We start from the raw sequence: 25,620 nt of genomic DNA, 5'->3' as shown, positions 1-25,620 counted from the left end.
CACTAAAAAACAGCTTAAATCATAGAATTTGGGGGTCATTTTGATCCCAAAGTATTATTAACCTCAAAAACCATAATTTACACTCATTTTCAGTCTATTCTGAATACCTCACACCTCACAATATTATTTTTAGTCCTAAAATTTGCACCGAGGTCGCTGTGTGAGTAAGATAAGCGACCCTAGTGGCCGACACAAACACCGGGCCCATCTAGGAGTGGCACTGCAGTGTCACGCAGGATGTCCCTTCCAAAAAACCCTCCCCAAACAGCACATGACGCAAAGAAAAAAAGAGGCGCAATGAGGTAGCTGTGTGAGTAAGATTAGCGACCCTAGTGGCCGACACAAACACCGGGCCCATCTAGGAGTGGCACTGCAGTGTCACGCAGGATGGCCCTTCCAAAAAACCCTCCCCAAACAGCACATGACGCAAAGAAAAAAAGAGGCGCAATGAGGTAGCTGTGTGAGTAAGATTAGCGACCCTAGTGGCCGACACAAACACCGGGCCCATTATGGACAATTATGGACGGGCTGCCGAGTGCCGACACAGAGGTAGCCACAGCCGTGAACTACCGCACTGTACTGTGTCTGCTGCTAATATATAGACTGGTTGATAAAGAGATAGTATACTCGTAACTAGTATGTATGTATAAAGAAAGAAAAAAAAACCACGGTTAGGTCACTGGTATATACAATTATGGACGGGCTGCCGAGTGCCGACACAGAGGTAGCCACAGCCGTGAACTACCGCACTGTACTGTGTCTGCTGCTAATATATAGACTGGTTGATAAAGAGATAGTATACTCGTAACTAGTATGTATGTATAAAGAAAGAAAAAAAAACCACGGTTAGGTCACTGGTATATACAATTATGGACGGGCTGCCGAGTGCCGACACAGAGGTAGCCACAGCCGTGAACTACCGCACTGTACTGTGTCTGCTGCTAATATATAGACTGGTTGATAAAGAGATAGTATACTCGTAACTAGTATGTATGTATAAAGAAAGAAAAAAAAACCACGGTTAGGTCACTGGTATATACAATTATGGACGGGCTGCCGAGTGCCGACACAGAGGTAGCCACAGCCGTGAACTACCGCACTGTACTGTGTCTGCTGCTAATATAGACTGGTTGATAAAGAGATAGTATACTACTAATATTATATATACTGGTGGTCAGGTCACTGGTCACTAGTCACACTGGCAGTGGCACTCCTGCAGCAAAAGTGTGCACTGTTTAATTTTAATATAATATTATGTACTCCTGGCTCCTGCTATAACCTATAACTGGCACTGCAGTAGTGCTCCCCAGTCTCCCCCACAATTATAAGCTGTGTGAGCTGAGCAGTCAGACAGATATATAATATATATAGATGATGCAGCACACTGGCCTGAGCCTGAGCAGTGCACACAGATATGGTATGTGACTGACTGAGTCACTGTGTGTATCGCTTTTTTCAGGCAGAGAACGGATATATTAAATAAACTGCACTGTGTGTCTGGTGGTCACTCACTATATAATATATTATGTACTCCTGGCTCCTGCTATAACCTATAACTGGCACTGCAGTAGTGCTCCCCAGTCTCCCCCACAATTATAAGCTGTGTGAGCTGAGCAGTCAGACAGATATATATAATATTATATATAGATAATAGATGATGCAGCACACTGGCCTGAGCCTGAGCAGTGCACACAGATATGGTATGTGACTGAGTCACTGTGTGCTGTGTATCGCTTTTTTCAGGCAGAGAACGGATTATAAATAAAAGTGGTGGTCAGTCACTGGTCACTATCAGCAAAACTCTGCACTGTACACTACTGAGTACTCCTAATGCTCCCCAAAATTAGTAAATCAAGTGTCACTGTCTAAACGGAGAGGACGCCAGCCACGTCCTCTCCCTATCAATCTCAATGCACGTGTGAAAATGGCGGCGACGCGCGGCTCCTTATATAGAATCCGAGTCTCGCGATAGAATCCGAGCCTCGCGAGAATCCGACAGCGTCATGATGACGTTCGGGCGCGCTCGGGTTAACCGAGCAAGGCGGGAAGATCCGAGTCGCTCGGATCCGTAAAAAAAAACATGAAGTTCTGGCGGGTTCGGATTCAGAGAAACCGAACCCGCTCATCTCTATTATAAAGTGTATCAAAGTATCTTTCCAGTGATATATTCCTTCATATGATTTTCTTTAAAAGTAATTCAGTTTTACTAAATTAAACCCTAAAAACAGACATTTTACAAAAGGTTTCCACAATTTGCCACTACTGTATACACCAATCAGTCATAACATTCAAATCACCTGCCTAATATTGTGTAGGTCCCCCTCATGCTACCAGAACAGCTCTGACCCATCGAGGCATGGACTCCATAAGACCTCTGAAGGTTTCCTGTTGCATCTGGCACGAAGACATTAGCAACAGCTCTTGGGCTTGGGTCACCACAATGACTCCAGTGGCCCATTGGGAAATGTCCAGGTCAAATTATTGACCAATCCATCTCTATCCCCAGTGTAGAAACTGGTCACAGGTAGAAGGTGCATCATAGTTCAGCTGAGAGACCAAGAAAACTGTGGAAGCTGGTTATAGGTTTGAGATGAAGAAGTGTGTTACAGTACCTACAGTGTAGAGGATGATGCAGGAAACTCAGGATACTAGATATTCAGGAACAAATTAGAGGTCTAGATTCCAGAAGACAAAACAATGTCAGTGATCAACCTCAGATGACAACTACTCATCTCAATCAATATAAAGCCCTCAATCAAGTCACTGTCCCTTACATATTAATCATTCTTCCAATATCCATAAAAGTCTATCAGTCCTCCTCATAACTCACTATTCTGCCCCAATGATCACCCACCTACTTTCTTTCCCAGTCCACCCTCCTGGTTACACTGCTCCCTTTAGATTGTAAGACCTCACAAGCAGTGACCTATTCCCTTATTCTCTACTCCTAGCACTATCTTTGTCACCATCAAACCTCTGCTCCCCTGTCTTCTATACCCCACCAGCAACTCTGGTCCTGTGTGTCTATCCACTAGTTGGGTACAATTTCATTAAATGCTGATTTTTTACTACTGCTTTCCCACTCAAGTGGATTTTCATTACTTGATTTTATAAGGGGTTACTCTACCCTATCCCTCACTTCCCCTATTCATTTTACCCAGCATTTGGTTGCATTGTTTTGTTATAGCTATCCTATGTATTGATGCCAGATTGCATTATTAAAATACATGGTATTTGACTATGCAAACACCAGCCCAGTAAGCCTTCAATTAAATATGCATCACTAAGCAAAAATCCAAACACGGGTATTTAAAAAATCATGATATTACAACAGTTTTTTCATATATACAAATTGGTTGAGTAGCGTTCAAAGACAGTGTGAAGATTTCAGATTGAAAGATATGAACATACATTTACATACACAGATACGTTTGCATGAGGGTGAAAGGCAGGTTGATTTCTGGTAGTTTCTTAGCTACAGTGATGATTGGATGTATGTTTTCCATCTGTTTTCGTCATAAGGGTCTAATTCAGTAAGGATTGCAAATTCTGAGAAGTAGCAGAATTTGCAAACCTTTGGATTGCATGCTAGTGTTACAAGCTGTTGCCACAGCTTGTTTCTGTTTCTTGTCTTTGTCTGTTTGTTCCAGTGTCAGGTTTATTAATGTACACCTTATTTTGGAAAACCTGAATTTTGGGGTCCGTTGACCCCTCCTCAAGGGGGGGTGGGTACTGTTATGAGCCACGGCTGTGTGCCCCTTCCTGTTTTGCATTTTGGTTATGTATTTTATGTTATACTTCTGTTTCTGTTCCCCGTGGGTGTCATGGGGTGTTCGGAGCCCACCCTTAAGGAGAGGGTACTGTTATGAACCACAGGTAGTGGTTCATTCCTATTTTATGTTTATAGTTCTCTTGCAGGCCAGGATTTCCCTTTGTTCTGGTTTAGAAGATTCTTGTTTGCTGCCGGTGGTGAGTCTGTGTAATTGCAGCCTGTTTCCATGTGTTTGGCCTCACCTGTCTGCTAATTGCATCTTGTCAGTTTGGAGTCGTGCAACAGGGCAGCTGCACGACATAATTAATTAGGGCTCTCTGTTATATTCTGGCTCAGTGAAATACACAGAGGCCGGTGATAGTTCTTGAGTTCTGAGCTAGTTCCTGAGTGTCGGTTTCTGAGTGTCGGTTCCAGTGTCTGATCCCATGTCCTGCCGTGAACGTTCCTGTCCAGAAGTCCTGTGGTTTTGTCTGTGCCTGGTCGAGTATCTGGCTTTTTGGTGTCCACCGGTCTGTCGTTTGGGATTCTGCCTGTCCTCCGGTTCTGAGAGCCTGTGTCGGCTACATTGGGGGTTCCTGTCCGTTTGCCAGTATTTGTACCGGTTCCGTGAGTAGCGGCTTTGCCGCGTCCGTCGGCCTAGGCCGCTGTATTCCTTGGTTATATCGGTTACTGGTGTTTTGCAGAGGGTTCTGCATATGCTGTCACCGCCGGTACACAACAGAATAGTGTCGGCGTGTGGACAGCATTTCCTTTGTTGTTCTTTTCCTTTGGCGGCGTGCCGCACATGTATTTAGTTTTAGGGTTGTTAGTAGCCCCTAGCCTTCTGTTTGCTTTAGTTAGAGGTCCCCTTGTTATTATCCTGTCTCAGTTCACGCCTTGTCTCACTCTAAGACCTGGGGGCATCGGAGTTGGGCAGACCTAATCCGCCCTTCAAACGCGGCTGCCGTGGGCCCAAGAAACCATAGTCACGCAGGCGTGAACTGACCACACGGGTGAAACAATGGAGGTAGGCTGCTAGGGGCTATTTCCATACCACACCTTATTTCAGCGTCACGTTCTGGTGCTCTGGGCTCACTACGCAACATCTCTCTTGTTCTGAGCACCAGGAACGTAACAGCTAGGGGCCGCCCAGCATGCTACCAGCTGCCTCCCCCTACCCTTGACCACGCTGAATTTGCGGTTGCACTGCAATTTCTGCATGATTTTAAAAAATGGGGTAGCCTCCTGCTGGCGTAACCTTGGCTTTGCCCACAGGACGCCCGCTGCCATTTTTGTGATCGCAGCGGCTGCGTGTGATGTCAAACAGCCGCCCCGATCACGCCCAAGTCACGTCCCCCGTCTCTCCATCTCCGCCCCTGTTTTGAAGTCGCACCCCCTCAACGCTTCATCTCCGCCTTGGATATGGAGCGTTGCCTCCCCCCCCCAGCGAAAAAATGTATAAAATTCCCCCCACACACACACACACAGAAAATGCAGACGCATGCACATGACTTACTTTTTGTGGTTGGATCGCGTATTCCTGAATATGTCTTAAATTCTATATGTTTCTTATAACCCTTTTAAACCCTTATAACCCTTTAAAAGAAAACTTCTAATAAAAACTCCTGGTCAGCCAAATGGCTGACATAATAATCAGTAAAGTTAATTTCATATCTGCAGATGTCTGTACACAGCTGGGACATATATTGTGTAGAGACAACTTCCTAACAAAGCACTGGATGTGAGCACACCTCCGCATCTTTGTTCCTGGGGCTTCCAAATGCAATCCCAATTGTTGAGCCATGCTCTTAACTCTTAACTGGTAGAGACTGAGCTCAGTGTCACATACAAACAGTAGCAGCAAAAGCCATGGAGCCTTTATAATCCATTACTGACTAAACCATAAGCTTTCTGCTCTCACCCACCTTTCCTTTCCTGGATACTGTGGAACATTAGGCCCATATGCACACACTCACATTAACTCATGATATTTTCCTCTCTCACTCTTTTAGTTACAGTACCAAGCCCTCGCTAACAAATCTTGGACACTGCGTACTTTGTGTTATGAAACACCTGAGCATTTATCTAAGACCCCTAGAGTGACACAAGAGAGGTCTTCTGCCAATAACAGCTGCTTGTAGTTCCCATAGAGTACAACACACTCATTGGTACTTAGGATACCACCTGGGCTTACACTCGCAACAGTAGGGGCCACTACAATAGTCGGGTAATCACTAGGTAGCAGCAGGAGTGGATAGAGGTGGAACTAGATGATGGGACAGAATGGAGGTTGACCCTGTAGGTTTCTGATACTTAGCCACAGGTGGTATAAATGGTAAGAGCAGAGTATGTTAAATACACTGTAGTACTAAATCCAACTGACAGAGGCTGGCAGTTATACAGGGATAACTGGGGTTCACAATTCTGGTTAGAATACAAGGACAATACACAGGCAGAAATAAGCAGGCGTTGTGTGGAGCTTCCACCCAAGCCAAGACCAGAGCTGAGCCAGGAAGTATACACTGCAGGAATGAGTTGCAATATGAAAATATCACCGACAAATGAGAGTTGGGCTCTCATTGGACTTTTGGCAAACTCAGTCAGTTTTCTTTCTGATTCCTTTGCCACCTCATGTTGCAGTGAGTACCGAGTATCATTGAAGCACCCAACTTTAGCACTTTATGGGACAAGAATGACCAACATTATCTTGTATTCACTTCTGCAAAATGCAGCTGAGATCATAAATGTCCATATGTAATGTAACTACTGATCGTCTTGTATTATGTTGATTGCAGACGAGTCATTGTGGAGAAAGAAGGTGAGGAAAGGTCAATGGTTCCTGTGAGAAAGATTTAGCATTTTGAATGCAATGCATCAATGCAACTTGCCATTCATCACATACATATCAGCGTTTATGAATGATGTATGCATGAAAATTTAAGAAAAGGACAGGTCTCCTGATGAGAGCTGTCCCTTGTGGAGTGGAGACTTCCAAATTTGCAACCTAGGAGTCTGTCTACGCATGTATCATATGACGCAAGCGCTGCAGGAGGTCAGAGGGCAATGCAAATAGAATCCCATAAGTTTATATTGGGTAACGGCATCTAAAGATGACATTACCCACTAAGTCCAAGCTTGGGAAAGTATCGCATTCCGGAGCTTCTGGTTTGATTTATCCCACCTATAAATTTTGAAAAAAATCAAAACCATAAACAGGAAAGGATGAATGGTACAGGTACTTTAGGTACAAAGGAAAGTTTTCCATGCCACTCAGTAGTTCCTTATATAGTTCAACAGCTGTACTTACTGTAGTTTCCTTAAATGTGTAAATGAGAACCTATCTTTCAATGAGATATAATAAAGGCATATCTAAGAGGTAGTAAAACACAAAATACCTGCAACTCAGATATTTTCCTGCTGGTTGCTTTGGATTTCATCCTGTTATTATATGAATAATTGCCATCAGTTTCATTTTTCATCTGTGACTTTCACATCTGTAACTAGCAGTCTCGCACAAAGGAAAAAAGTAGACATGAGATTGGAAAGCCTGTAATAAGTAGGCAGCACTTCTCTGGTTTTTTATTATTTTATTTTATTTTGGGGTGGTGGGGAAAGAGAGGCCAGCAGTGCATATGATTTCATTTTAAAAATGTAAATGTGTTATCTGTAAAAGTCTTCCTTACTGTAGTGTTTTTAACATAGTAACATAGTAATTGAGGTTGAATAGAGGCAAAATGCCCATTGTGTTCAACCTGTATTAAGGTGAGTTGATTATAATGTACCTGCTGAAGTAATGTTTTATGACTAGTTAACACCTATCAAACATGTTACACCCAGATTATCAATGTCATAATTTATCCAATCCGTTTTTAAATGCATTTACAGAGTCCGCCTTTACCACATTCACTGGCAGGGAATTCCAAATCCTTATTGCCCTAACAGTGAAGAAACCTTACCTCTGATGCGTACAGAATTTCCTCTCCTCCAGCCTCAGTGAGTGCCCACGTGTCCTAAACAGAGTTATTTTAATAAATAATTCATCTGATAACTCTTTGTAATGCTCCTTTACATATTTGAAGACATTAATAATGTCTCTTCTTAGACGCCTCTTTTCTAGGGTATACATATTCAGCCTAGTAAGCCTTTCCTCATAATCCAGTCCCTCTAGCCCTTTAATCAATTTAGTAGCTCGCCTTTGAACCCTTTCGAGTTCACCGATATCTTTTTTATACAGTGATGCCCAAAACTGAACACAATATTCCAGGTGCGGACGTACCAATGATTTGTACAGCGGCAGGATTACATCCTCGTCCCTTGTCTCAATTCCCTGTTTTATGCACGCTAGCACCTTACTTGCCTTCTTTACTGCGCATTGACACTGTATACAGTTATTAAGCCTATTATCAATGAGTACCCCCAAATCTTTTTCCAATACTGTTACCCCTAGACTTTCCCCATTTAATATGTAGGATGCAAGTTTGTTTTTAGTCCCCAAATGCATAACCTTGTATTTTTCTATATTGAACCTCATTCCCCATTTAGATGCCCAGTCTTCAAGTTTAGATAAATCATTCTGCAGAGACGCCATATCTATTTCCAAATTAATTACCTTACACAGTTTAGTATCATCTGCAAAGATTGACACTGTGCTTTCCAGGCCTATTTCTAGGTCATTGATGAATATGTTGAACAGTAGTGGCCTGTGTACAGACCCTTGTGGTATTCCGCTGACTACTGGGGTCCATCTTGAGGACTTCCAGTTGACCACTACTCGCTGTACCCTGTTATCCAGCCAGTTACTTATCCATGTACAAATAGTTTTTCCTAGGCCAAGCTCCTTTAATTTGATGATCAGTCTCCTGTGAGGCACTGTATTGAAGCCTTTAGAAAAATCTAAGTAGACCACATCCACTGCTTTTCCCTGGTCAAGATTATCGCTCAGTTCCTCATAGAAGCTAATTAAGTTAGTGTCTTTCACAAACCCATGCTGGTTCTTGCTAATAATCTTAGTGGACTGTACATACTCCTGTATGCTATCACTTAGAATTTCTTCCAATATTTTCTCCACTATAGACGTCAAACTAACCGGTCTGCAGTTACCAGGATGATTTTTGGATCCCTTTTTAAAAAAATGGCACTACCTCAGATATATGCCAATCCTTCAGTACCATGCCTGATCTAATTGAACTATTTAAAATCCAGTATAGGGGTCTTGCTAGTTGTGACCTAAGCTCCATAAGAACCCTTGGGTGAAGTCCATCAGGGCCAGGTGATTTATTAATCTTAATTTTGCTTAATCTCTCCCGGACTACTTCTTCACTTAAACAAGTATCTAACCATGAATAATTACTGTCACTATCGTTATGCACTACTCCCACCATCAGTGAACACCGCTGAAAAAAAATTGTTCAGTATTTCCGCTTTTATTCCGTCATTTATCAATACTACAAATTCATCTTTTATTGGACCTATGTTCTCCTTTTTTAACCTTTTACTGTTTATGTATTTAAAAAAAACTTTTAGGATTGGTTTTACTCCCAATAGCAGTTTGCTTTTCATTTTCCATTTTAGCTGCTCTTATTGCTTTTTTGCATTTTTTATTGCATTCCTTGTAATACTGGAAGGACTCCTCATTTTCATTAGATTTAAATGCTTTGAAAGCACGCTTCTTTTTATCCATTTCTGCCTTGACCTTCTTGCGAAGCCACATCGGTTTGAGTTTATAACTCCTACGTTTACTGCCCATGGGAATAAATTTGTGAATATTGTTGTCTAGCAACCCTTTTAAAGCATCCCACATTTCCGAAGTGTTCTTGCTATGAAACAAAACTTCCCACTCAATGTTAAGTGCACATCTCAGCATACTGAAATTAGCCTTCCTAAAGTTAAATGTTTTGGTTGAACCCTTATAGCTATGTTTCCTGAAACTGATGTTGAATGTGATCATATAGTGATCACTGTAACCCAAGGTCTCCCCAACTTTAATGTTTGATATAATGTCCACATTATTAGTAATTACTAGATCCAGAGTAGTTTTACCCCTAGTTGGGTCCTCGAATAATTGAGACAAGTAATGATCCTTTAACATATGTAAGAAACTGTTGACCCTAGCTTTAACACATAAATCGTTACTCCAATTTATATCAGGATAATTAAAATCCCCAATCACTAAGATGTCCCCCAATCCCGCAGACCTTTGATTTGCTGCAAGAGTTGTTCTTCCTCATGTATGCTAATATCCAACTGTTTGTAGCACGTGCCTATGACTAGTTTTTTTTACATCAATACCCCCACCTGAGATTTCAACCCATAGCGACTCCACATTATCGCCAGTTCCCTCGTAAATAACTTCCTTTAAGTATGGTTTAAGAGATGATTTAACATAAATACATACACCTCCTCCTCTTTTGTTTGCCCTGTCCCTCCTGAAAAGAGAATACCCCCCCAAGTTTGCAACCCAGTCGTGGGAGTCATCCCACCATGTTTCCGTAATACCTATAATATCATACTAAACCTGCTAACAATTTCTATTTCCCCATTTTACCTGCTAGTCTTCTTGCGTTTGCAAGCATACATTTTAGTTTAGCGGTTCCCTTGTCTGTTTTTTTTAAAGGAATCCTATCATAGTTTACTAGTGCATCCCTAGACTTACTCTTACTGACTGTCCTTCTCGCTCCCTCTCCATCCCCACCATACTTAATACTGCCCACCTTACTCTTCTCTTTGATCAACCCAATGTTTCCGTCTAAACTCTCCGCCCTGACATAAGTATTTTCCCTTTTGCTCATCATTGTCTGTATGCTGTAATGATGACACATAATTGTTGTTAGTTAATGTTTTGGCAATACCTTTGTTAATACCCTTTTTAGAACCCCTGTAAATACCTTTGCCAGCTGCTCTTTCCCTCCCCCCTTCTCCACCCCCATTAAGCTCACTACCACCATCTATTCTCACTGCATGACCCATAATTTCTAGCTCTAACCCTCCCCCCAGGCTTCTAGTTTAAAATCTCCTCCAACCTACTAACCATCCTTCCCCCCAGCACCGCAGCCCCTCCTCATTCAGGTGCAATACATCGCGACAAAAAAGATGGCACCTGAGAGGTTCGCCCAGTGTTCCAAGAACACAAACCCCTCCTTCCTACACCAGTCTCTAAGCTACACATTTACCTCCCTAATCTCACTCTGCCTCCCTGGGCTAGTGCGTGGCACTGGTAATATTTCGGAGAATATTACCTTAAATGTCCTTTCTTCGGGTCATTGGGTGCCCGCCTCTGTGTGGTGACTTTCTGCAGATTCTCTGTTATGTGTTACCTGTTCAGCCATTGCTGTTTATGAGATGTTGCTGGCCCAGTTATGTTATGGTATGCTTGTTTATAAATCTCACCACACTTCTCGTTGTTATGTTCCTTCTATCAAGTATGTAATTTCTCCTTCAGGCACTGTTTTACCTATAACTGACTGTGGGAGGGGGCATAGAGGGGAGGAACCAGCACACCTAGTGGAAGAAATTTAAAGTGCACTGGCTCCTTCGGACCCCATCTATACTCATCGTACTAATGTGTCCCCAATATCCCTTATGGACTACGAGAAAATGATTTATCAGTAGGTATTTAAAATCCTATTATTTTATTTGAAACTGTAATCTATGGGGTATATTCAATTAAACTCCATGCTGAGGGTTTATCCTCAGGTTTTGTAGGAGGACGTCTGGTGGTCCAAGTCTACTTGGCCATGGGTTTGGAGTCATTGTCTGTGTGATCTGAGTGTGGACTGACCCTTGGTTTTGCCTTGTAAATGAAAAATTCTGAAAGGATGAAGTTTTAGGCCTCCCTGATGAGCCGTCTTAGATGTCACTAGTTTTTCGACAATCTTGTCCAGTGCTGGACCAAAGAGGATCTCGCCTGTGTATGGGAGGGCTCCCAGGGCTTTCTAGACATCCAAATCTGCCTTCCATGAGCGTAGCCACACAATGCAGTGAGCTGCAATGGATACAGCTGAGGCCTTAGAGGATAACAGTGCAACGCAGAGAGCAGTATCGCCAATGTAATAGGCTGCATCTCTGATGTTGGCAATAATGGATAGCTGTGTTGTGGACAGATCGGATGTGAACTGTGTTCCAGGTCATTGATCCATGCTTCAATGGCCTTAGTAGCTCCTGTAAGAAAGTATACTGACTTAAGACACATCCAATTGTCTATCCTGCAGTTGCTTAAGTGAGGACGCAGTTGGTATAGGCAAGATGGAACTTTTGAGTAAGTGTGTCACATGAGTATCCACAAAAGGTGGGTTTTCCCAATTTGCCCAATCCTCTGTGGGGAACTGGTTTTAGGCACCATGAATTTCTTAGTAGGTGTTTTTCATTCCTCAGTTCTAACTTTTGTGAAGTGGTCAGAGTGGGGAAACTCAACAAGGACTACTTACTCTCTGCTGCTTGCGCAGCGGATCTTTGGAAGTAGTGGCTGGTTCAACATCTTCAAGCTGAAGTGAGAATTTTTTAGTATGGTCAGCGATGCAATGTGGTTTTTGTCTGCAAAGTAGCACTCCGTTGAGCCCCTTGTGTAACGCATTTCCCCGCTTCTAATATCAGCAGCTTCCTCAGGTGTCTCGCTGACCATACTAAAAGACTGGTACCACGGAGATCACCAATACCTCCATTTCCACCAATGCTGTAAGACACTGGCAGGACCAGTAGAAGTGGGTAAGGAGGAGAAAACTATGATGTGGGGTATAATAACTGTGATGTATAATTAATGCCATAAGAACTGTGTTGCCATTGGAGACCATAACATCTAAATGAATGGCGATCTAATGAACTGGTCTGTGGATTTATACAGTAGCACCTGTGAAGGAATAAACAAATAAGGATCATTTGCACTTTTTTCATTTATATATTGATTACTTTTGGCCAGTATATTACATCATATGGGACATTTCATTAACAGTATGCAGGCAAATGAGGAAATTGTGCATTATTTGACCTAAGCCAAAAAAGCTAAAATTGAGTTACATTCTATTGTTAGGGTCTCCTGCCCTGTGCTGCCACGTCGTCATGGCAACCGGGAGACAAGTGCTAGCGGAGTAACCTGAGCGCAGCTGATACTCCGGTTCGGGTCTTTTGCTGTGCAGTGGTTATAGGCTCTGTGCATGGCAGGGGATCCGGTGCTGGTTTTTGTGCTCACAGTCTGTGAGGTCTGAGTGGGGCGTGGACAGCACCTGCTTTATAAGGCCTCTTTTCAGGGTAAGCAGATGCTGCTGAATCTTTGTTGGTTAGTCAGTTTCTGAAAGTTAGCCAGTACTGTGTAGCTTTGTATTTGTTTGTTGCTTACTGCAAATAGGCCTGGGGATTTGGTATTACACTCTGCCAATCCAGACCTAGCAGTAAGACTGGAGTCAGTCGTTTAGCTTGCTGGGGTTCTGTTACTACTCTGTGAACTTAGCAAGTTTGCGGCTGTATTCTAAGACTTGCCTGTCTAATCCTGTCTCACTGTGCTAGGTGTCAGGGGTCAGTTTAGTGGCAGTAAACCGAACCTGTGCACTGCAAGTGAGAATTAGGATTGTGGAGAATCTCCTTGTGTCTATCATTCCATCTCTGACCAAGGAGTTTACTGCCACACCCGTTGGTAACCCTTTAGGGTTTTGCTGTTGCCCTTAGCAACAGCATTTCGGGTTTTCTATGTATTAAAACACAACATCTTGCTTTTCACATCTGAGCAGTTCTAATACAAGGGAGATACCCAGTTCCTTAGCCTCTGGGCTTCTCTGTTCACGTTGTGTGTATTTTGTTACCCTACCACCTTCTGTGTACGTTATGTCATATTCCCTAGTCTGTCTGTGAGTCCATTTGTTTTGCATAACAGTTCAAACACCAGTACATTCCTGCAGGCACTGGAGTGCATAACAGTCCTGACACCAGTACTTTCCTGCAGGCACTGGTGTGCATAACATATTCAGCAGCCCAATACTCCTGTTGAAATTTTGTGGGAATATGGAGCATACCCCTCAAAATACGTTGCAACAGGTGGTTGATCAGGTGCAGGTCCTGACTCAAAAATGTAATGATTTGTCCATTAAAATGCACACCTCCCAGGCTGCTGGCGGAGCTCCCGCAGCAGCAGCACCTGCAGGGGTTAAGGAGCCGAAAGTAAATCTCCCGGATCGTTTTTCTGGAGATCGCTCGCAGTTCTTTTGTTTCAAGGAGAGCTGCAAGCTATACTTCCGGCTTAGGCCTCAGTCTTCTGGGTCGGAGATTCAGCGGGTGGGCATAGTGATTTCCTTGCTACAAGGAGACCCACAGGTCTGGGCATATGGGTTGCAGCCTGACTGTCCGTCGCTTAAAAGTGTTGATGCTTTTTTTACGGCACTGGGCATGTTGTATGATGACCCTGACAAGACGGCCTCAGCCGAGGCTCAGATTTCGATCCTTAAGCAAGGGCGAAGGCCAGTTGAGGTTTACTGTACGGAGTTTCGGAGGTTGGCCCATGATACCCAGTGGAATGACCCAGCCCTGAGACACCAGTACCGAAGAGGTCTTTCTAACCAGATAAAGGACCAACTGGTACAACATCCCTTGCCCGATAGCTTGGATCAGCTCATGCAGTTATCCATCCGGGTGGATAGACGGCTGAGAGAGCGTAGGCTTGAAAGGGAGACTGAGATTTCCTTCCTTCCCAAGGGAACCTCAGACTCTGAGGAATTTTCCGAGGAGCCTATGCAGATTGGGGCTACCCGCCTCTCCTCGCGTGAGAAGATGCGGAGGAGACAGCAGGGGTTGTGTTTGTACTGTGGGAATAAAGGTCATGTGGTAGTATCATGCCCAGAAAAGCCGGAAAACTTCAGGGCCTGAGGGTGATGGGAAATATCCTGTCAGGCCAGAAGTCAGAATTTCCCAAGAAGACTTTTATCATTCCGGTGACCTTGAAGATCCTCGGTCAAACTGTCAAGACTGAGGCCTTTGTGGACAGTGGGGCCGACGGGGTTTTTATGGACCGCCAATTCGCCCTGAAACACTCTGTTCCCTTAGTACCCTTGGCATCGGAAATTGAGATTTGTGGGTTAAACGGGGAACCATTATCCCAAGGTAAAATTACCTCTTGCACTAGCCAGATTTCTTTGTTTATTGGAGCCACACACTCTGAAAAATTGTCCTTTTATGTGACTGTCTGTACTTTTGCCCCATTGGTGTTGGGGTTACCCTGGTTAAGGGCCCACAATCCTCAATTTGACTGGGTCTCTGGGGAGATTCTTAGTTGGAGTACTGATTGTTTCAGGAGTTGCTTGAGCCTTCCAGTCAGGTTCTCGCAGCTAAGTTTGCCAGGATTGCCAGGGTGTTATGCAGATTTTGCGGACGTGTTCTCCAAAAAAGTTGCAGAGGTACTACCTCCCCATCGCTCCTATGACTGTGCCATTGATTTGTTGCCAAATGCTAAGCTTCCCAAGAGCAGGTTGTACTCCCTGTCACGTCCTGAGACTCAGGCTATGGCAGAGTACATTCAGGAGAACTTGGCTAAGGGATTTATCAGACCTTCACAGTCTCCAGTTGGGTCGGGGTTCTTCTTCGTGGGTAAAAAGGACGGTTCGTTGCGACCCTGCATCGACTTCAGGGAATTGAACCGTATCACGATTAAAAACTCATACCCACTGCCTCTCATTTCGGTCTTGTTTGACCAGCTTCGTACTGCCACCATTTTTTCTAAGATTGACCTACGCGGTGCGTACAATCTAATCCGAATAAGAGAGGGGGATGAATGGAAGACTGCCTTTAATACCCACTCGGGGCATTATGAATATTTGGTGATGCCTTTTGGGCTCTGTAATGCCCCGGCAGTCTTCCAGGATTTCATGAATGATGTGCTCAGGGAATATTTGGATAGATTCTTAGTTGTATACTTAGATGACATCCTAATCTTCTCCCATTCCCTGGAGGAACATCGGAAGCATGTACGCTTAGTCCTCCAGAAACTCAGAGACCACCGGCTTGGGGCGAAGCTGGAGAAGTGCGAATTTGAAGTTCAGCAAATCGCATTTCTAGGATATATTATCTCCCCAGAAGGTTTCCAAATGGAGGGTTCCAAGGTACAGGCAGTCCTGGATTGGGTGCAGCCCACTAGTTTGAAGGCGCTTCAGCGTTTCCTGGGCTTTGCGAATTTTTATAGACGATTTATCGCTGGATTTTCGTCTATAGTGGCGCCCTTGGTGGCACTCACTAAGAAAGGGGCGGATGTTGCTCACTGGTCTTGTGAGGCTAAAGCGGCTTTTGCCCGTCTCAAAAGGGCATTTGTTTCGGCCAAGGTGCTGCGACACCCAGATCCAGAGCGTCCTTTTGTGGTGGAGGTGGATGCCTCTGAGATGGGTATTGGGGCAGTGCTTTCTCAGATGGGAGTGTCAGATAATCGCCTTCATCCCTGTGCTTACTTTTCCCGTAAATTTTCGCCTGCCGAGATGAATTATGACGTGGGTAACCGGGAATTGTTGGCTATTAAGGATGCACTCGAGGAGTGGAGACACTGGCTTGAGGGGGCTAAGTTTGTGGTCTCAATTCTCACTGACCATAAGAATCTGGCATATTTAGAGTCAGCGAAGCGTCTCAATGCCAGGCAGGCACGATGGGCTTTGTTTTTTGCTCGCTTTAATTTTTTGATAACATATCGCCCTGGGTCAAAAAACATCAAGGCTGATGCGCTCTCGCGGAGTTTTGCTCCAATCCAGGAGACCACCGAGGAGCCGTTGCCCATTGTTTCCCCATCATGTATTAAAGTGGGCATTACCCAGGACCTCTTATCATTAGTCCTTAGAGCACAGGAGCAGGCTCCTCCAGACCTTCCGGTAGGTCTTTTGTTTGTGCCTCCTAGGTTAAGACAGCGAGTGTTCCTGGAATTCCATGCCAAGAAGTCTGCAGGTCACCCGGGTATTGCCAGAACTCGGGAGTTGCTATCTAGGGCGGTGTGGTGGCCCTCGGTGGCTAAGGATGTGGATCAGTGGGTTCGGGCATGTGACATCTGTGCCCGAAATAAGACTCCTAGAGGGGTTCCTGTTGGCCCACTACATCCACTCTCTATCCCATCTAAGCCATGGACCCACATTTCAATGGATTTTGTGGTGGACTTGCCCAAATCCTCGGGGATGACAGCCATCTGGGTTGTCGTTGACAGGTTTTCGAAGATGGCGCACTTCGTTCCACTGGTTGGGCTGCCATCGGCCAGACGCCTGTCTGAATTATTTATGCTGCATGTTGTGCGTCTCCACGGGTTGCCACTTGATGTGGTCTCTGACCGCGGATCCCAGTTTGTGGCCAAATTCTGGAGGGCATTTTGTTCCGATCTCCAGATTTCTGTCAGCTTGTCGTCGGGCTACCATCCGCAGTCTAATGGGCAGACTGAAAGGGTGAACCAGTCCTTGGAGCAGTTCCTCAGGTGTTATGTCTCCAAGTGTCAGACTGACTGGGTTGCTCATCTGTCCATGGCGGAGTTTGCCTATAACAATGCGGCTCACTCTGCTACAGGGATCTCTCCCTTCCTTTGTGTGTATGGGCATCATCCTAAGGCCAATTCTTTTGACCCCCTGGACTCCACGCCTGGTGGTTCCTCTGTGGTTTCGGTCCTTAGAGGTATTTGGCGGAAAGTGAAGAAAGCCCTTGTGTCTGTGTCATTAGTGACCAAAAGGGTTTTTGATAAGCGGAAAAGACCCTGCAGCTTCAAATTAGGAGACTTCGTCTGGTTGTCTACCAAGAATTTGAAGTTGAGACAGCCATCTCATAAGTTAGGCCCCCGGTTCATCGGCCCTTATAAGATCACCAGGGTTATCAATCCGGTGGCATTTCAGTTAGATCTGCCCCGTTCTTTGGGTATCAATAAAACATTTCATTGTTCCCTTTTAAAACGGGCGATTAGTAATCCTTCTTCCAGTGGAAGACCTTCCCCTCTTCTGATACGTGGCCAGAGGGAGTTTGTTGTTGAAAGGATTCTTGACTCCAAGGTGGTTCGGGGTCGGCTGTCATTTTTGGTGCACTGGAAGGGGTATGGCCCGGAGGAGCGGTCGTGGGTGCGCAGTTGTGATCTTCATGCCCCCAGACTGATACGCTCTTTCTTCTCGCAGTTCCCCGATAAACCCGGTGGTAGGGGTTCTTTGACCCCTCGTCAGAGGGGGGGTACTGTTAGGGTCTCCTGCCCTGTGCTGCCACGTCGTCATGGCAACCGGGAGACAAGTGCTAGCGGAGTAACCTGAGCGCAGCTGATACTCCGGTTCGGGTCTTTTGCTGTGCAGTGGTTATAGGCTCTGTGCATGGCAGGGGATCCGGTGCTGGTTTTTGTGCTCACAGTCTGTGAGGTCTGAGTGGGGCGTGGACAGCACCTGCTTTATAAGGCCTCTTTTCAGGGTAAGCAGATGCTGCTGAATCTTTGTTGGTTAGTCAGTTTCTGAAAGTTAGCCAGTACTGTGTAGCTTTGTATTTGTTTGTTGCTTACTGCAAATAGGCCTGGGGATTTGGTATTACACTCTGCCAATCCAGACCTAGCAGTAAGACTGGAGTCAGTCGTTTAGCTTGCTGGGGTTCTGTTACTACTCTGTGAACTTAGCAAGTTTGCGGCTGTATTCTAAGACTTGCCTGTCTAATCCTGTCTCACTGTGCTAGGTGTCAGGGGTCAGTTTAGTGGCAGTAAACCGAACCTGTGCACTGCAAGTGAGAATTAGGATTGTGGAGAATCTCCTTGTGTCTATCATTCCGTCTCTGACCAAGGAGTTTACTGCCACACCCGTTGGTAACCCTTTAGGGTTTTGCTGTTGCCCTTAGCAACAGCATTTCGGGTTTTCTATGTATTAAAACACAACATCTTGCTTTTCACATCTGAGCAGTTCTAATACAAGGGAGATACCCAGTTCCTTAGCCTCTGGGCTTCTCTGTTCACGTTGTGTGTATTTTGTTACCCTACCACCTTCTGTGTACGTTATGTCATATTCCCTAGTCTGTCTGTGAGTCCATTTGTTTTGCATAACAGTTCAAACACCAGTACATTCCTGCAGGCACTGGAGTGCATAACAGTCCTGACACCAGTACTTTCCTGCAGGCACTGGTGTGCATAACATCTATATGGACACTTTACTGATTTTTATTGGTTATTAAATGTCTATGTTTTTATTGTGAGATTAAATGATATTTCTTTATAATGAATACTGCCAGTTGAGTGTTATTTATATAAGATTTGTCTCGAAGGTTACCAGCCATTTTCTTTGTTTTTTTTCTGCATATGTGAAGAGGTATGCAATTACCTCTTTTTTTGGGAAGCAGCAGTTGGTTTATCTGGATACAAAAGTACTGTGATATTATATTTCCACCAGCAGGTCAGTGCAAACCCTTACTTCCAATCAGTATGTGACAATGGCCCTCATTCCGAGTTGTTTGCTCGCTGCTAATTTAAGCAGAATTGCTAATAGGCTAAAATCCGGCAGTTCTGCGCATGCGTATGCACAGCAGGGCGCACGCGCTAAGCAAATTTACACAAAACTATGCTATTTTACTCACAGGCGAACAAAGCTTTTCAATCGCTCTGCTGATTGACAGGAAGTGGGTGTTTCTGGGCGGAAACTGGCCGTTTTCAGGGAGTGTGCTAAAAAACGCAGGCGTGCCAGGTAAAAACGCAGGAGTGGCTGGAGAAACGGAGGAGTGGCTGGTCGGACGCTGGGCGTGTTTGTGACGTCAAACCAGGAACTAAACGGACTGAGGTGATCGCAATCTAGGAGTAGGTCTGGAGCTACTCAGAAACGGCAAGGAAATTGCTTTCGTTAGCAATTCTGCTAATATTAGCAGAATTGCTAATCTTTCATTAGCAATTGCTAATCTTTCGTTAGCAATTCTGCTATGCTAAGATCAGGGGCGGATTGGGAACAAAAAGCGGCCCTGGAAGAATTTGTACTAGTGGCCCCACTTGGACAGCACCAGAGGTGTAAGGTCTAGCCATGGCAGCAGCACCCTCCCCCCAAGACTTTCCAGATAGTGGGGATGTCTAGCATCAAGGGGGAAGTTAAAAGGAAATAAAATTAAATGTTATGAGCACATTATATGATACACCTTTAGAATTTAGGAAACTATATAAATCTTTAGAAAGATATATTTTCTTGCTTATTACACCAACCGTATCCCAATCACTATTCACTCAATCTTATAGGTCAGCCAAGCAGTTAAACACAGCATACACTAGATCATCTGCAATCACAGGCAAAGTCAGTTTCATATATGCAAATTGTTTGGCATCTTATTCATTATGTCTATAAATAGGACTACATGTCCTCAAACAAAACAGGCCCCGCGGGTGCGTAGGCCAACCGGGAATCTTCCCTGTAGACCCTATGGCCAATCCGCCTCTGGCTAAGATACACTCCCAGAGGGCGGCGACTTTGTGTTTGCATTTCTGCTAAAAGTAGCTAGCGAGCGAACAACTCGGAATGAGGGCCTATGAGCAAAAATACAATAATTAGTAAAGTGTGGCAGATTTAACCCAATACACACTAGTATTTAAGGGTTACAGAGAAGAAACAAGTACAGGGAAAGCAAAATCAATGTACAGTTTGAAATAAATGAAATCAAGCAGCAGCACTAGCATAAGTCTCATACAATACAGAAAACAACGCTTAGCTAATGCTGGTAGGATTCAGCATTTTGTATAACCTGCTATGTAGGAGATGTACAGTATACAGCAGGCATTCCCAACCATGGTCCTCAAGGCACACCAACAGTGCAGGTTTTAGTGATATCCAGACTACAGCACAGATGGTTAAAATAAGATTTTAAACCTACCGGTAAATCTATTTCTCCTAGTCCATAGAGGATGCTGGGGACTCCGTAAGGACCATGGGGGTATAGACGGGCTCCGCAGGAGATAGGGCACCTAAAAAGAACTTTGACTATGTGTGTGCACTGGCTCCTCCCTCTATGCCCCTCCTCCAGACCTCAGTTAGAGAACTGTGCCCAGAGGAGATGGACAATACAAGTCAGGATTTAGCAATCCAAGGGCAAGATTCATACCAGCCCACACCAATCATACCATGTAACCTGGAATATACATAACCAGTTAACAGTATGAACAAACAACAGTAACGGTCCAAGACCTATTCCAACTGTAACATAACCCTTATGTAAGCAACAACTATATACAAGTCTTGCAGAGTTTCCGCACTGGGACGGGCGCCCAGCATCCTCTACGGACTAGGAGAAATAGATTTACCGGTAGGTTTAAAATCTTATTTTCTCTTACGTCCTAGAGGATGCTGGGGACTCCGTAATGACCATGGGGTTTATACCAAAGCATCCAATCGGGCGGGAGAGTGCGTATGACTCTGCAGCACCGACTGAGCAAACGCTAGGTCCTCATCAGCCAGGGTATCAACCTTGTAGAATTTAGCAAAAGTGTTTGACCCCGACCAAGTCGCCGCTCGGCAAAGCTGTAATGCCGAGACGCCTCGGGCAGCCGCCCAAGAAGAGCCCACCTTCCTAGTGGAATGGGTTTTAACCGAATTTGATACCGGCAATCCAGCCGTAGAATGAGCCTGCTGAATCGTATTACAGATCCAGCGAGCAATAGTCTGCTTCGAAGCAGGTGCGCCAATCTTATTAGCAGCATACAAGACAAACAGAGCCTCTGTTTTCCTAATTCTAGCCGTCCTGGCTACATAAATCTTTAAGGCCATGACTACGTCCAGGGATCTGGAATCCTCCAGGTCACTTGTACCCACAGGCACCACAATAGGTTGATTCATATGGAAAGAAGAAACCACTTTAGGCAAAAATTGCGGACGTGTCCTCAATTCAGCTCGATCCACATGAAAAATCAAGTAGGGACTCTTGTGTGACAAAGCCGCCAATTCTGACACTCGCCTTGCTGATGCTAAGGCCAACAACATGACCACCTTCCAGGTAAGAAATTTCAACTCAACCTTGTTAAGCGGTTCAAACCAGTGTGATTTTAGAAACTGCAACACCACGTTCAGGTCCCATGGTGCCACCGGACGCACAAAAGGGGTCTGGATGTGCAGCACTCCCTTTACAAACGTCTGGACTTGTGGAAGAGAAGCCAATTCCTTCTGAAAGAAAATCGAGAGGGCCGAAATCTGTACCTTAACAGAGCCTAATTTCAGGCCCATATCCACTCCTGTCTGTAGGAAGTGGAGAAGACGACCCAGATGAAAATCTTCCGTAGGTGCATTCTTGGTCTCACACCAAGACACATACTTTCGCCAGATACGGTGATAATGTTTTACCGTCACCTCCTTCCTAGCCTTTATTAAAGTAGGGATGACCTCTTCCCGGAATCCCCTTTTTCGCTAGGATTCGGCGTTCAACCGCCATGCCGTCAAACGTAACCGCGGTAAGTCTTGAAATACACAGGGCCCCTGTTGCAACAGGTCTTCCCTCAGAGGAAGAGGCCAGGTATCCCCTGTGAGCATCTATTGTAGATCCGAGTACCAGGCCCTTCGAGGCCAGTCTGGAACAACGAGTATCGTCTGTACTTTTCTTCGTCTTATGATCCTCAACACTTTTGTGATGAGGGGAAGAGGAGGAAACACGTAGACCGATTTGAACACCCACGGTGTTACCAGAGTGTCTACTGCTACTGCCTGAGGGTCCCAAGACCTGGCACAATACCTCCAAAGCTTTTTGTTGAGGCGTGACGCCATCATGTCTATTTGAGGAGTTCCCCAAAGACGCGTTACGTCTGCAAAGACTTCTTGATGAAGTCCCCACTCTCCTGGATGGAGATCGTGTCTGCTGAGGAAGTCTGCTTCCCAGTTGTCCACTCCCGGAATGAAGACAGCCGACAGAGCGCTTACATGATTTTCCGCCCAGCGAAGGATCCTTGTGGCTTCCGCCATCGCGACTCTGCTTCTTGTCCCGCCTTGGCGGTTCACATGAGCCACTGCTGTGACATTGTCTGATTGAATCAGAACCGGTAGGTTTCGAAGAAGACTCTCCGCTTGTCGAAGGCCGTTGTAAATGGCCCTGAGTTCCAACACATTGATGTGTAGACAGGACTCCTGGTCTGACCAAAGACCCTGAAATTTTTTTTTTCCTGTGTGACCGCTCTCCATCCTCGGAGGCTCGTGTCCGTGGTAACCAGGATCCAATCCTGAATTCCGAACCTGCGACCCTCCAGGAGGTGAGCACTTTGCAACCAACACAGGAGGGACACTCTGGCCCCTGGGGACAGAGTTATTTTCCGATGTAAGTGCAGATGGGACCCTGACCACTTGTCCAGAAGGTCCCATTGAAAAGTCCTTGCATGGAACCTTCCGAAGGGAATGGCCTCGTAGGCCGCCACCATTTTTCCCAGAACCCGAGTGCATTGGTGAACTGACACCCTTTTCGGTTTTAGCAGGTCTCTGACCATGTTCTGGATGTCCTGGGCTTTCTCTAATGGGAGGAAGACCTTCATTTGTTCCGTATCCAGTATCATACCTAGGAACGGTAGTCGAGTTGTCGGAATCAACTGTGACTTCGGTAGATTTAGAATCCAACCGTGTTGCTGGAGCACTCTCAGAGAGAGCGCCACACTGCTCAGCAATTTCTCCCTTGATCTCGCTTTTATCAGGAGATCGTCCAAGTATGGGATAATTGTGACTCCATGCTTGCGCAGGACCACCATCATTTCCGCCATTATCTTGGTGAAAATCCTCGGGGCCGTGGAAAGTCCAAACGGCAACGTCTGAAATTGGTAATGACAATCCTGTACAGCGAATCTCAGGTATTCCTGATGGGGGGCATATATGGGGACATGAAGGTACGCATCCTTTATGTCCAGAGACACCATAAACTCCCCCTCCTCCATGTTGGCTATTATCGCTCTGAGAGATTCCATTTTGAATTTGAATCTTTTTATGTACAGGTTTAGGGATTTCAGATTCAAAATAAGTCTGACCGAACTGTCCGGTTTCGGAACCACAAATAGGGTTGAGTAGTAACCTCTTCCCTGCTGGTGCAGAGGAACCTTGATTATCACTTGCTGTTTACACAGCGTTTGAATTGCAGCTAACACTATATCCCTTTTCGATGTGGAAGCTGGTAGGGCCGATTTGAAAAATCGGCGCGGGGGCACCTCCTCGAATTCCAATTTGTAACCCTGGGAAACTATTTCCAACACCCAGGGATTCAGGTCCGAACTGACCCAGGCCTGACTGAAAAGCGAAAGACGTGCCCCCACCGGTGCGGACTCCCTCAGGGGAGCCCCAGCGTCATGCTGTGGGTTTTGGAGCAGCCGGGGAGGACTTTTGTTCCTGGGCACCTGCCAAAGCAGGTGCTCTCTTGCCTCTGCCCTTTCCTCTGGTGAGGAAAGAGGATCCCGGACCTCTTCTGGACTTGTGCGACCGAAAGGACTGCATCTGATAGGGTGTTACTTTCTTTTGCTGTTGGGGAATATATGGTAAAATATTTGATTTACCTGCTGTAGCTGTGGAAACCAGGTCCGTCAGCCCATCCCCAAACAATACATCACCCTTATAGGGTAGTACTTCCATATGTTTCTTGGAATCCGCATCACCCGTCCATTGGCGAGTCCATAAGGATCTTCTCGCTGAGATAGACATGGCATTGGCCCTAGAAGCTAGCAATCCAATGTCCCTTTGAGCATCCCTCATAAATAAGACTGCGTCTTTTATATGGGCTAGAGTTAAGAATATAGTATCCTTATCCATATTATCAAATTGATCTGTCAGCTCATCTGTCCAAGCTGCAATTGCGCTACACACCTATGCCGACGCAATTGTCGGTCTTAGCACAGCCCCTGTATGAGAATAAATACACTTTAAGGTAGTTTCTTGCCTGCGATCTGCAGGGTCCTTAAGGGCCGCTGTGTCAGGAGACGGTAGCGCCACTTTCTTGGACAAGCGCGTCAGGGCCTTGTCCACAGTGGGGGATGATTCCCAAATCTCCCTGTCCTGCTTAGGGAAGGGGTATGCCATATAAATTCTTTTGGGGATCTGCGGTCTCTTGTCCGGAGTCTCCCAAGCTTTCCCAAAGAAATCATTTAATTCATGAGATGTGGGAAAATTAATAATTTGTTTCTTTTCCTTAAACATGTGTACCCTTGTGTCGGGGACCGAGGGTTCATCCTCAATATGTAACACATCCCTTATTGCCACAATCATACACTGAATGGTTTTAGTCACCCTAGGGTGCAATTTACTTCGTCGAAGTCGACACTTGAGTCAGAATCCGTGTCGGTAGTAGTGTGTTGTGTTAAGGGACGCTTTTGAGACCCCGACGGGCCCTGTGAGTCGGTCCAATCCGAGGATTGACCCCCTGATGTCCCCCCTAATTCAGCCTTATCAAGCCTTTTATGTAAAGATGCCACACTTGCATTCCACATATGCCACATGTCCATCCAATCCGGAGTCGGCACAACCGACGGGAACACACCACTCATTTGCTCCACCGCCTCCTTGGAGAAGCCTTCCGCCTAAGACATGTCGACACACAGGTACCGACACCCCACACACACACAAGGATTAACCTATAAGGGGACAAAACCCCAACCAGGCCCTTAGGAGAGACAGAGAGAGAGAGTATGCCAGCACACACCCAGCGCTTAATAACACTGGAAAGATATGACCAGATAGCGCTTTTATATATCTATAAAATGACCAGATTCCCACTCCCCTCCTCTTTTTTCCCAGCCTGAATGTTCAGCAGGGGAGAGACCAGGGAGCCAGCGTTTTCCTCATGCAGCTTCTGTGGAGAAAATGGCGCTGGTTAGTGCTGGGGATCAAGCTCCGCCCACCCGACGGCGGGCTTCGGTCCTGGTGATTTTTTTATAGAAAATGTCGGGGGATCGTAGAATTACTGCCCAGCAGCCTCATCTACCTTGTCAGTTCCCAAATGTGAGGTTT

The sequence above is a fragment of the Pseudophryne corroboree genome, chromosome 7 (assembly GCF_028390025.1).
Source record: "Pseudophryne corroboree isolate aPseCor3 chromosome 7, aPseCor3.hap2, whole genome shotgun sequence".
Taxonomy (NCBI): domain Eukaryota; kingdom Metazoa; phylum Chordata; class Amphibia; order Anura; family Myobatrachidae; genus Pseudophryne; species Pseudophryne corroboree.
The sequence above is the reverse complement of the archived record's forward strand: the minus strand, read 5'-3'. Positions refer to the sequence as shown.